At 43.7% G+C, this 13,544-nt stretch overlaps 1 protein-coding gene across 3 annotated transcripts in view; it reads left to right on the top strand.

Annotated features, from left to right (window-relative positions):
• Positions 1 to 13,544, top strand: part of wwox (WW domain containing oxidoreductase) — a 306,560-nt gene that overhangs the window by 66,946 nt on the left and 226,070 nt on the right. The gene's annotated exons all lie outside the window — the stretch shown is intronic.

The raw sequence follows: 13,544 nt of genomic DNA, 5'->3' as shown, positions 1-13,544 counted from the left end.
AACGTTTAACTTTAGTGCTCATAAACCGAACTGAAAAATGTTTGTGATGAAAGGGTGTTTAGAAAGCTTTCATGTAGACATAATTCATAACGACCATATGAAGCCCAAAAAAAAGTGGGGGGGGAAAAAGGCAACAGAAAGTCATTGTAGCGCATGGTACAGCAAGAGGGAACAAAGACAAATGGTCACGCAGGACAATAACAAGTGCACCTCGGTCACAGGTGTTCCTTTAAAACACAAACGGCAGCATTGTCTTGGCTGGCAAGCTCAAGGTTTGTGTTCCCAACAAGACAGTGACACATTGCAGAAGCTGCACAAGGCCAGCTACATCAGACCGCAGTGGAACAGGCCATCGAGTGGCTCCTTTTGACCTTTTTCTGTTATGTATTTATAACTGTAGCGCAGTCTGGGAACTTCAGTTGTGCAAACACGCCTTGAAAAAGATCATACTTCAAATAAAGGTGGCAAAAAAGAAAGATCTCCTTTTAAGCCCATGGTCATCCATTAGTACCTGGTCCGTTCGAAAAAGGCTTCAAAGATGAGTTATTAGAATGACGAATGAAGGTAAGTTGGAGCAGGGATGGGAGTGTGCAATCCCCCCCCCCCCCCCCACCAAACTCATGATCCTTAATTAGTGATCTTACAAAGAGGATGTTTTTCAAAAAGGGTAATGGAGAAGTAATGAGACCAGAAAGGGGTCATCCCCCGGCCCTCTTCGTTTGGCAGCTTGATTAATTTATTTCTCCTTCTCTCAGATTGCTTTAAGGCCCTTTTGTCACTGGCTGTTTTTTTTTTCCCTCCCCCCCCCCCCCTCTCTTCCAGTCCTGTTCTCTCATGTAACTCGGTCGTCCGGTGTCTTTATTATTAGCACAAAGCCATGCATTGTCGCACACTTAAGTTTGTGTCCAAAAAAAAAACGTTACTACTATTTTTGCCTTCGTCCTTCGGTGTAGGACGTTGGGACGCGTGCAAAGTTTGGTGTCGTTTTCGTTTAACTTTCGTTTTGCAAGAGTAAGAACACGTGCATGCTGTTTTTACATTATGTCGCCTACAGTACAAGTACATTAATGTTGTTTAATATGTTAGCCTGTAGCGTATATTTTTAATTGAGGTGGAGTGAGTGCGTTGTATCATTCAGCAGCAATGCGGGGTATTGATTAAAACAGTGGTGGTGAAAACGGGCTGCTCTTTAGTATGTAATTAGTGAGCCATTGGGGAGAGGTCTTCCAGGAGGGCCGTTTCGACCCAGGGCAAAGATCTTAACCTGGAGCAATCTCCTGTCTACTGCTGACCATGGTAAAGAGTGTTGCTCTCAGGTAAAAAAAATAAATAAAAAATGACACCCCTGAGGTTTCCGTGTAGTTAAATGCAAATGCTCGCTGGGACAAGCCCCAGTGCTTATTTTGTCCAGAGTTGTCACTGCCCACTTAGCTACAAGTAGGATGGTGTAGTGTGAAGGTAAAAAAAAAGTCTTATAATAATATTTAAAATGGTTCATGCGATATACAGTAGGCCTATTCCAGGTTCGGCTTTTTAGGTTGCTGGGCGGGTGGCACTGTCACTTTCTTCTGCTCTTTGCTAATGTTAGCCCTGCTGTGAAGCCCACTTGGGGATAAAAAAAATATTTGCGTTAAATTATTATTTATTGGAGTTTATAACAGTATTATAGGCGTAAATTATGAGCAATGATACACAAACTTGTAACTCCGTGTATTTTTAGCCCACACTCTTAGGCCTCCCATGAATACAAGTGTATTTTCAGCATTCCCTGATTTTTGTTTTATTATTACGATAATGACCTAAGAGAAGGTCAATTGTGTTGATGCTTGAATTACACAGTACTTATTATCAAGGTCAATTCTCTATCCCTGCAGAACCGTAATCTCTCCCTTTTTTACCCTTGTTTAAATGGTACTTATTGAGCTGAGAGGCAGCAAGAAGGTAAAAGGTCTCATTGAGGCAGTATGCAGGATTGTTCATTCATAACTTCTATGGCTTGATGAATGACAATTACCTTCTTCGGGAAGCAAAATAAAATTAAAAAAGACATCAATGAATTAAAAACTCATATTTACTCTATATTTAGCAGATTATGGTTTCCATCCCTGTGGGGGAGAGCCAACATCTGCTGTAGCTCCGTAGAGATCCCCTATTAACTGCTAAAGGCTACACGGAGCAAAGGTCCTTGTGAAAACATATTTTTGGCTGTAGCTAATCAGCCCGAGAATGGTAGCGTTCCTCTCTCACCAACTTTTACTTTAATTTTTTTTTAACTTTTATTTTAAACTAATAAGAAAAATAAGAAAATAAGAAAAAAAAACTTTACGAAACATACCAAACCTTGAGCTTACCAAAATCAACTCTTTAGAACATCATTAAGAAGAAAGAGAGCACTGGTGAGCTCAGTAATCACAAAGGGCCTGGTAGACCAAGATAGACCTCTACAGTTTATGACTGAAGAATTCTCTCCATAGAGAAGAACACCTGTCTGACTGATCCGGAAAACTCTTCACGTGGCAGGTGTGGATGTCAGTGGAAGGCTTCACTGTAAGATGCAAACCACTAGTTAGCTGTAAAAACAGAATTGCCAGGTTACAATTTGCAAAGAAGTACCTAGAAGAGCCTGCAGAGCTCTCTCTCTCTCTCTCTCTCTCTCTCTCTCTCTCTCTATATATATATATATATATATATATATATGTGTGTGTGCAAATAAATTGCAAATACAGTAGCAAAATAGATCAATTATTTTTTGGAAACATTTGTAAACGTGACTTATTTTGGTTGTGAGATGTACGTTGTGGGCTACACTGCAAAAGACTGGTTCAAATAATGTTGGTACGTAACTGCAAAATTGAACAATATGTTTTATTTAATTTCAGAATTATCTACAGTGGTGTTTGTAGACAATGGCATCCAATATAAACATTGCAGTACTTTAGCATACTACAGAATTCACATTGCTCTATTGATTAAATCTAAATTATACAAAAACACTGCATGTGACAATTTATACTGAGCACTAATCAAATGTCAAATGTATATGACAGATGGATGTAGTTGACCGTTTCTGCAGCTAGCAGCTTCCCTCAATGTGAATTATGTATTAATATAAACAGAAAGCTGTGAGCTACAGGATATTGTCCCAAATAATATTTTTCATTTAATATGCAGCTTAATCCTATTTTAATTACCATGTGCGGGAGCGTACCTCTGTCCAATTCGGTTTGAATACACAAACACCTTTCTCTGCATAAACATGAAGGCTTTTTTCAAACAAACTTGAGACTTCTGGCAATTATGTGAGGCCGGGAGTGGAATTGAGTGTCATTCTGTTCTTTTTGCGAGGTTTTGTTGAGAATGTAAATAACGCCATGCTACACGTTGAAGGCTGGCGAGATCAGACGGTGTGACATTACCTTCAAAGATTGGCGTTAAATTGAGGAACTCATTCATGTAAGAAATGAGCTAATGTTTTTTACCCTAAAAGAAAAAAAAAAGATATATAGATTTTTTCTTTTTTACTCTATGCATTTTAACACCTGCCTGCTGTCCTCCAGAGTTTTCTACTGAAAAAAGGAAAGTTTTTTTTATTAAAAATCGAAGAAAGAAAATCATGTTACAGGGTTTACATATTCTTTATTAGAAATGGTTTAATTATATTCATGTTCCATGCTTTGCTTCTCACTTTCAGCCTTATTTAGACTTGTGTACTGTAAACACACAAGTCTAAATTTGTGAATGTCGTTTGACAAGGAGTAGACAAAGCTTTGAATGTAATTAAATGGTGTGTGTACTAGTGCGAAAATGTCCTTCTCATACAGTAAGAAAAGCCATGGTGTTGCTCCTGCTGTGGGGAAAGGCCTGATATTTTTGTTTTGAGTTCGAATTAATCGTGTTGATTCTGGAAGATTTAATGAAAGCCCTGTTTTCATTAGTCAAATTCCTCATGCCTTCCTCCTTATTCTGTTCTGGGACTGTGCTTTTGTTCCCTAGATACAAGCCACATACTGAGGGGGACTTGCTTTCAAAATGTAATTTATAACAACTTGAAAAAAAAAAGTTTTGCAAAGTACAAATAAATCTATTTTAAAAAATCCCATAATAAGGTTTGAGAGCATAATTTTAATCCTTTGCATTACAATGAGACTTTTTTTGAGAAACAACAAAAAGAATGCCTTTGTTGTATTTGGCTGATGGGTAAGGGAATGCGGATGGTTTAATAATTTCATGTTTCTCATATGTGTCTATGATACAGAGAATAAAATGATTTGCTTATCATAGAGACAATTGTGAAGATCAAAGGCCTTCACTCTCCTTAATTGCCCAAGCTTTACTTTTCTCATTTGATCCAATTGTTGTAGGCCGGAAAAAAAAAAGTTTGGTTCTGTGCGGCCATATTTATAATGCAGATGTATTCAGGGACAATAATCAAATATCAAAGGGAGTGAAACCATCTCCTTGTGTCCTGCGTGTTTTCTCTTCCCCTTAGTTATTGAGGCTTTTGTTGAGGAGGATGCTGTGATTCTCCCAGCAATGCACACAGGCAAAAAAGAAAGGAAGAAACCCTTAACTCATTTAAAAGAAAAGTAATCATGTAGCAAAGCCCTTGGAATAATGCATCAGCGTGTGATTCGGAAAGTAAACATTTCTGCTGACATTTTAAAAGTGAAGTTGTCACTGAGTGGGACGTTGGACTTTTTACCACCCTCGTTGTTAGTGAACCCCTGGGATTTCGATAGGGGGTCTGCGGACCCCTTCGGGTCTTTGAAGGTACTGTACCCTGGACAGATGTGATGTACAGTGGCCATAAATCGATTTGGGAATATTTTTAAATTATAACCCTTTTTGATGGGGGTCCTCAGAGATGCCTTTGAGCCTGGGTGGGGGTCCCGGAAAACGCTTGACCCAAAGAGAAGGGAATGTCTCCGTGGTTGACCACGGACATTTTTTGTTTCCGTGACGATATACTGTAAACACGTACAGAATCAGAAAAGTCGCATGCTCAGTTGCAAAACAAGCTCCATGTGAATATGTAATTGTTAGCGCTTATTTGTGGCTCTGAAATATTAGCGAGTAATGGGAAACAGTATTTAAGTGTGGCCGTTGGGGCACTGGGAACAATGGCGCGCATCTGTAGAAATTTTTTGCACAGTGTGCAAACCCGCTGGAGTGGTGCGGCAAATTGGGGAAATAAAGCTCTCAATACCCGGGGAAGATAAAGATGCATTACTCCCATCCACATCGTCGTGTGATGTAAATCTAATTTTTCCCCCTCGTCGTGCTGTTGCGGTCAGATAAAGGAGGAACGAAAGCGGAGGAGGAGAGAGAGACGTGGCCGCTAACGCGAGCGCCGCGGAAAAGACGCGCTCGCTAATGGCGGGAGAGAATATGTGACGCGTTACGGAATGGACGGGGAACTACAGGGAGATCGCACACTTACGGCAGTGCGTTTTCCGCCTCAACCTTCATATCCGAGCGGTATTAACTCGCGTTAGTACCTCGGTACCAGGTGTGTTCCTGAAACGCGGCATCTTGATAAAATTCTAATGAGACGCGTTTAAAGGGGAGGTCCCCGAAGTCGGCTCTCAAATTACAAATCGCTGAAAGCGTGCTCTAAACAATCTTCAGACTCTAGTGAACTCCCAGTGAACTGGGATTGGAGCCCCGCTGGGTTCGGAGGGAAAGGAGGCACAATAGAAAAGGGGGAAGCGGAGGGGAGCGGTGTGCGTTTGCGTGTTTGATCTCCCGCTTTATGATTGATGCAGACGAGGCCGCTGTTAGAAGAGCCATTTCCTCGGTCGCGTTTTCCCTCCGCGTAACATAATTGATCGTTGATTGAATTTCTGCTCAAATCTGTTTTATTGAAATACTGAAAGCACAACAGCAAAAGAAAAGTTTTATCAGTTGCTATCAAACACTCGGTTTGTAGCAGTGTGTGAGTCTTGTTTAAAATGGGTCATTTCTGTCCGTTTAATTTTTCAAAGTTAAAGACAAAACAGTATTGCATTTAGAATAAAACTGGGCCTTTGGGTTATTTGGTATTCCTCCTTGAAATATGTCTGTGTAATTAGTTTCTTTTAAAACATTTTCCATTTTCATACCCATGCCGTGTCTCTGGTGTTGATTAAATCTTGTTTGATTTAGGCCCCATGGTCTCGATCTTATTTGAAAAGCAAACTGTCTGCAATTATTACCAGGGCCCCTGTCTCCTACGTTTCTTTTTTAAATATTGAAACGTCCAAACAGCGGTTGTTGCGGTGTCAAAAACCGGTGGGGGGGCCGGAGGCCAAACGAGCATTAAATCGGGGAGTGCGGTGCATGACCCAGCCCGTTTATTACGTCGCATGCCCCCCGCCGCATGCCCCCCTGCCGCATGCCCCCTCGCATGCGACGGCTGCTCCCGCACCAGCGCAGGCTTTACTGGCCGAGCAGCGCAGCGCACCCGCGCAGAACTCGCAACCCCTGCTAAATCGGCTTCGAAAGCTGAAGTTTGTGGAAATGCGTCCGTACTGCAGTCACAATCGAATTGTGGTGCATAGAGGAGAAAAAGAGAAAAAGAGCAGGCTCGGTACGCTTTGGTTGTTAAGTTATGATTTAAGACGGTCTAAAACAATTTACCTGTGTTGTAAACTGCCAGCCCGACAGAAAAGTGAGGTTCCGGTTTGTTTGGTTGCGTATGGCATTTATTTAATGTTTTTTTAAATGTTTGTGCAGCATTGCGTCTACCCTTGAATGGCACCCATTATTTTTCAGTCTTGAGATTAGGTGCCTAACTGCTGTAAATGTTACCATCTCTTGTGATGCATCATTTTGTATATTAGAGCTGTCTGTAAAAGCCCATAATTTATTCTTATTTGAAGGACACACATTCTATTTAATTACTCAAAATTTCAGCGTCTGAGTAACATATATTAATGCTAATATTTAAAACCCTTTAGAAGTCTTCTACCAGGTATGGATTGAATTTTCATGTACTGTAGCCAGGATGCTTTCCTAAATGTCTTCCTAAAAATGTGCATGATTTTTTTTCCCGTTAATCAGATCTTTGTTGACCACTTGTGTTTTCCCCTGTTCAGTGCTTAAAGCTTACGACAGTATTTTAATTTCAGCAGTAATTATCTTGTGTAGACTGAACTGTACTGCAAAATATCTCATTTATGCCTTTTGAATTGGGGAATTTTAAGCAAATGTAGACAAACGCCTTGGTTAAGAAAACATATTTCCTTGAATCCATTAGTTCACATTCAATTATAAAGAATTGTGTTTTTTTTGTCAGTGTGTTTCCCTCTCATGGAAAATAGTAGTTGTGGGAGGATGAACTGTGAGCTGCTCGGTTCGCTGTTTCCCGCCGCGGTGCCGGTGCTGGCTCTCTCTCTCTCCCTCTCTATCTCTCTCTCTCTCTCCCTCTCTCCCTCTCTCCGGAGCGTGCGGAGAGCACGTGCGTGCCGCTCCGCGTCGCTCAGCCGGAAAATCGTCCCGTGCCCTTCCCGCATCTCCCCCATATCTCCCCAATACCCATGACTTGATTTGTAACTTGATTTCAGGAAAGGGTGGTGGTGGGGGGGGGGGGGGGAAGAAAGGAGTTAAAAAAAAAAAAAAGCGAAAAACCTGTAGATTATCTAGCTTTCATTAGGAAGGGACCGTGTCAGAGAAAGCAGAAATCAATTTATTATAGACTTAACTTCAGAAAATTGCATATTCTCCCTTCATGTGCTGAACAGGCACTTTCGTCTTTCCTCGGGAGAGGCCGGACCCTTTATTAATTGCGGTGTGTGTGTATGTATGAAAGTTTAAGGGTCTCTGCCCGGGCCCCGGCGCTCCATCATTACTCTTTTTGGAGAGAGAGAGAGAGAGAGAGAGAGAGAGGGGGGGAGAGAGGGAGAGAGAGATAACGTGATGGAGCGCGGGGCGGAGCGTGCTACGGGCAGGGGAGAAAGGCTGTAATTAGGGAGTTACACAGGGCTGAATAGAAGACTCAGCCAGGTGGAGAGGAGATTGGTTGGTATTTATGAACGAATGTCATAATTGTGACAGAATGATGAATGAGCCTCCGCGCGCTGCCATTTTTTTCCCCCTCTTTTTTCTTTTTCTTCTTTTAAAAAATATATGATAAAATACAGCCTTAAAAGTTGATGACCAATTTTTGTGTGGTCTGGTCAAGGCAAGGTCGCAGGTTTTTTTTTTTTCTTCTTCTTTTTTTTTTTTAATAATTCCCAGTCCTCCGAGGCAAATACTAATCTATGGGCCTGGATGAGTTGGTCAAAGTCATTTGATCTCGTATCCTTGATAAGGTGCCCTTCTCTGCCGAAGTCCTAACAAGCCTTGTGACATCCAGGTGTATTTTAACATCGTCTCCTCCCGGCCTCCTTTACCTGCTTAACCAGTGAATTTAAAGGTCACGGTCGCCGCGGCAGCAGGGAAACGCCGCCGCCCCTCGGTGCTCCCAGTTTCTCCCGCGACCGCATTTCTTCTGTTTACTTTGCCCCCCCCCCCACCCAAAAAAAGAGACACCGTGTTCCTGGGACGCCGAACCCTGGTAGGTTCCTGTCCGTTGTTCGTAGCCGTGCTAGCTGCAGGGTGGGACAGCGGCGGTGCCGGCGGGAGGGGGCTTGGGGGGGGGGTGGGGTGGACCAGTCTCTGCTGCATCACTCTACCGGTCGGTCACCCCCTGCACAGCACATCAGGCCGGAGTGATTTTTGATCACTTAAGTGAGGCCCCTCCTCAGGCCGGGGCCAGGCAGAGGTGAGAGTCCTGTGCATTAAGGCACTGCATTATTTTGCTGTTCCACGCAGCCGGTTCCATTAAAGGCCATTCCATAACTATTAAATGGGTCAGTAGAGTGTCTTGCCATCGTATTGAGCAGGAAGGCGCTCGCTTCATCTCATATCTCTTAATTTGATTGGATTGGAGGGCCGGATTTATAATTGCATTACGGCTGCTGCTCCCCAATGCATGCGACAGGGGAGAGGGAAACGCACGGGCTGGATCAGGTGGACCCCCCCCCCCTCCACTCTGCCCCCCTCCCTGACTGTGCTGCGATCCTCCACTGCCCAGGCTGAAACCCACTCTTCTATTCCGCACTTCCTTTATGAAGTAGGCTACATATTTGTCAGAATAAGTTCCAGGTTCAAGGTCCTTAAAACTGAGGTAACTGGGCCTACTCAGTTACAATGTAAAATGTTTTTCATAAACAACACACATTTTACAGACTGGATTAGCTTCCATTTAAAGAGCAGAGTATTATAATGCTCTCTTTTTAACTGCATACAAATTATACATTTATACAGTATAGGTTTCCATCATTTAATTTTTCTGGAAAACCCTATGAGGAGGATATTTTAGTTAAAATAAAGCATTATAAAACCTGGCCATTTTTACACAAACACTAGTGAGAAGATGTTTGTAAAATATGTATCAACAAGTGCGAATCTTGACTCAACAACATTGTGAATTAGTACATAAAAATCACGGTGGATTTGGATTCGGCTCACTGTAAAGGCTGAAAACAAAATGGAAGCGCCAGGCTTGCAGTGCGAGCTTTTCTGGGGCGTGGCGCTGAGGTGGTTGGACACGGGCTGCGCGGGGATGGTTTTTTGGGAGCTGTTCGAGGAGAAAGATGTGGATGCTGCACCCCGACTTCCATGGGACCGAAGGGCAAATAAAAGTGCATTACCTGTGAAGCAGCACGCCCTGTTCCCCCTGTACCCCCCCCCCCCCCCTCCCCACGCCAGGGGAACAGGAGGGCTGGGAGATTTATCACCTATTGACACGTGAGCTCCCCTGAATGGAGCCGCGAAAGATGTGAATCGGTACTGTACATTGTTGACTCATGAGATGTGCAATAGTCCATAAATCATTTAAAAAATAGAATGTTGCTTCATCTTTCTATTATACTCTTAGGTTTTTTTCCTTTTTTGCAATTGATGAGGCGCATTAGCCGCGGCCAAATAAAGAAACAAACGAACAGAGGCACCTGTGAAAAGAGGAGAAGTTTATAAAATATCATTATGGGCGTCTTTTTGCCCGTGCCCGCTGGGAAGAGCTTGCGTCTCGTCCAAAAGAGCGAGGGAGGAGAAGAAAAAAAGAAAAGAAAAAAAGCGCGGAGGAGAGGAGGGGGAGAAAAAAAAAGCGAATCCTCAGCCATTTCCGAGCGGGAGCGCTCTCCCAGAAGAGGGCTGCCGGTCTCATTCCGGGCCCCGGCCCCCCCCCACGCGCTGAAGGTCAGAGAGGTCGCTCGCATGTTATGGACAGCTGTTCTCTTGAGGAGATGGGCTGAGACCAACATTTATTTCGCCGCCGCTCTCCGCGGTCACAGCACGGTTAGCAGGCTGGTGACCTTGTCCGCGGATTCCTCGCCATGTGGTGGTTCATTTCGCAAGCCGCCACCACCTCCGCTTCGGGCCTTGTATGTTTTCATGTGCAATTTTTTGCACTGCACCTGCCATAAAGCCTGCAACATGTACAGTATATACAGCCTTTATCTGCTATTTTTCATGCAGTTTCACACTACCTTTGCTATTCTGTATCTTGATTACTTGTTAGATATTCTTCATTTTTATATTATATTTCTGTTTTTCATTGTCAATTTCTCTGAATTACCTCTTTATTGTATCAGATGAAAAATCTTTTGCGTAGACAAACATTATGTCTCAAAGCAAATGACACTACAACCATATTAAGCCACTTAAAGTTACTGAAAAACAGAATAATCATTTTAAATGAGTAGGGCTACTGCAGAATTCACTGGGCCGTTTCCTGCTTTTTAAATCCGATTTCTTTGTCATGGGGAAAGATGGAAGAATGAATCACAGCTGAAACCTAAAATATTATTTTGCTACAAGCAGTTAGCATTGTCACCTGTGCCACTGGTGTTGCACACTCAGCAATTATTCTCAAAGTTAAACAGAGGCTCCAGTGGTTTTAACTTTTCCAACGCCCTTGAAGAGCGGCAGAGTTGTCAGCCCTCTCATAAAATTCTTGAACGATTGCGTCTCTGCGTTCCTCTCTCTTTTTTTCCCTGAAACCTGGCCATCTGTCTAATTGTTCACCTCCATTGCTTTAGTGCTTTTTACATGCTTTTTTCCCCCCTCTTTCCAGGCAATAAACTTTATTTTCTTCGCAAGACTTCAATCTGCAGGGGGATAGCAGGCAGCCAGGTTGCACCTCTTCCTTTTGGACATGCTCCAGTTTTTTTTTTCTCCCTCTCCCTCTCTCTCTCGTTTTCACGGAGATGTTGTCTGTTCGCACATCATTTCTGTCCTGGGGCTCGATGGCATGCCCGAGTCTTTCTCCAGAAAATTCCATTAATGCCTTCATAGAACCTAGCCAGACACTGAGCACTGGAATCAGGAGAAATGGTTACAGGGTTTAACTGCTGCATAGCATCCTCCTAAATTGATATTAGATCACAGATATGTGTGTATCTGCTGTGTATTCCCACACACACACACATATCCATTGTGTGTGCATTCTATATATAACTCCAATACTGGAGTGGATTCTAATGATCCCTCAAAGACATTTTATTCAACCCATTTCATTCAATGGTATTGCACAGGGGACTGCATGATGTTCTTCACAGTTTGATTCACTATATAAAACGGTTCCCATTTATTTATAAATTTATTTATTGGTTGATATGATAACACCTTACAGGCTTATAGATAGGAATGATTTTTTTTTTTTGCATTTGAAATCTTATTTCCTTGCTAATTTGGCAACACGCTGTTCTTGACTTGTCTGTCTGCTGCCAGTCTTTTTGTGCAATGATCGCGCAGCTGCGGAGGGACGCCAGGTGGATGTTGGGTTTAATTATTTGCCTTGATAAAGCTGGCGCCATGGTTATTGTTGCCGTGGTTTTTGTCCCCGGGTCAGCTGACCCAGAGGGGGGGAGCAGGTTGGCTGAGTCCTCCGGCGTGCCATAGTTTCCCTGCCGCGGTCCCTCCCCTGTCACATGCAATTGTACCTTCTCCTGATGTGTATGATAAATCTAACAGCCCTCCATCGGGACAAAACAAACAGGGGACTAAAAGAGATTGCGGTTGTAGTTGTAATAAAAATAAACCAGTTTGTCAAGCCTCCATCTTACATTTATCAGGCTATTTGGGTCCACTGTTTCGGCTGCCACACATCCCAGGAAACCCAATTTGTCACTTTGTAAATACAGCCATCACTGGAGCTGCAGCAGCCACTGCCCCCCCCCCCCCCACCCCCTCTCCTCTGCCGCCCTCCCCCCTTCCCCTTTTGAAGGATGGATGTTAAAGGTCTGCTCTTTCAAGAAGCAAAATATTATGGCGCTTGTGATAATATATGTTTGGTTGAGAGAGGGCCGGGGCTGAATTAGATTTGAAGTGCGAGGGGTAGAGAAACAAACAGTCTCGGGGCGACCCTCTCTCCCCGCTTTTGATTTTCCCCCCTCGCTCTCAGACAACTCTGAAAGACGGAGGTTTGCTGTTTTTTTCCCCACCTTGAAATATTCGAATGGCGTCGTTTCCGCTTCTACCCTTGCGTCATTCTACCCTTCAGTCGGCGCTGAGCGCCATGCCATGAGAACATTAGCTTTTTTTATTTATATTAAAAAAATTCCTTGAGTCCTCAGCAGTGGGGTGGCGGAGGCCTGTCTTCCTGTTTACTCTCCGCGGGCTGAGCCGACGCCCGCAAATAAGAAGGGCGGGGCCAGCTCGAGCAAACGGGCGCGTGCGGGCGTGAGCGCTCGCGTCCGAATCGATCAGACCCGTTTAACCTTCATTTTGTTTCTCTTACTTGTTTATAGACATCTGCCCCGGCTCATGGGCGTCACGTAAGGGCAGTTCCGTGAAAAAAAAAGAGAGAGAGAGACAAAGAAAAGACACCCCCGAAATAGATATCAGATTTGCAAATGGGTGACGGGAGAGCAGGAGGCAGAAAGCGAATCACGCTGCCCGGGTAATGGGAGTTGACAGGGCTCCTCGGGGACACGGGGGGACAGTGGCAGCTGAAATCTTCTGCAAAAAAAAAAAAAAAAAAAGGCAGGAGGTATTCCCAGACCCCGGGAACAATCCCCTCCTTCATGAGAAATGAGCTCAGCGGCCCATTTGTCTGAGATACGGTCCCCGGTTCACGGCCCGCAAATACCATACGCGTGAATATTCGCCGCGCACATATATATCTTATGGAGATGGCCTCTTGCATTTTACAAATGATTTAGCTTTTATGGGAAAAGCTTACACTGACAAGGTCCCTATCACACTTGTTCGCTGGATGAATGGTGTTGGGGACTGTGGTTGTATCTGGCACTTTTCTCGGCATGGTAATATATCTATGACAGGCTCAGCAAGTCATGCTCCATTCCTGTTGATTGCTTGTACCAGTCTTGTGTGAAGTGGCCCCAGACTACGCGCTGTTAATCATCTCCCCTAATGGCTACCAGTGGATTATTAATGCCACTGGGGGAGGAAATGTGGTGCAGAAGATAAGTACTTGTCATCCTCCAGGTTAGTCATTTAGGGATCCGGGGTCTGGAAGGAGAAGGGAAAAAGGGGACGAAGAGGGGGGTTAGCGCCTT

Source organism: Anguilla rostrata, chromosome 16, assembly GCF_018555375.3.
Source record: "Anguilla rostrata isolate EN2019 chromosome 16, ASM1855537v3, whole genome shotgun sequence".
NCBI classification, from domain to species: domain Eukaryota; kingdom Metazoa; phylum Chordata; class Actinopteri; order Anguilliformes; family Anguillidae; genus Anguilla; species Anguilla rostrata.
Note: the sequence above shows the minus strand (reverse complement) of the source record. Positions and strands in the feature narration are given on the sequence as shown.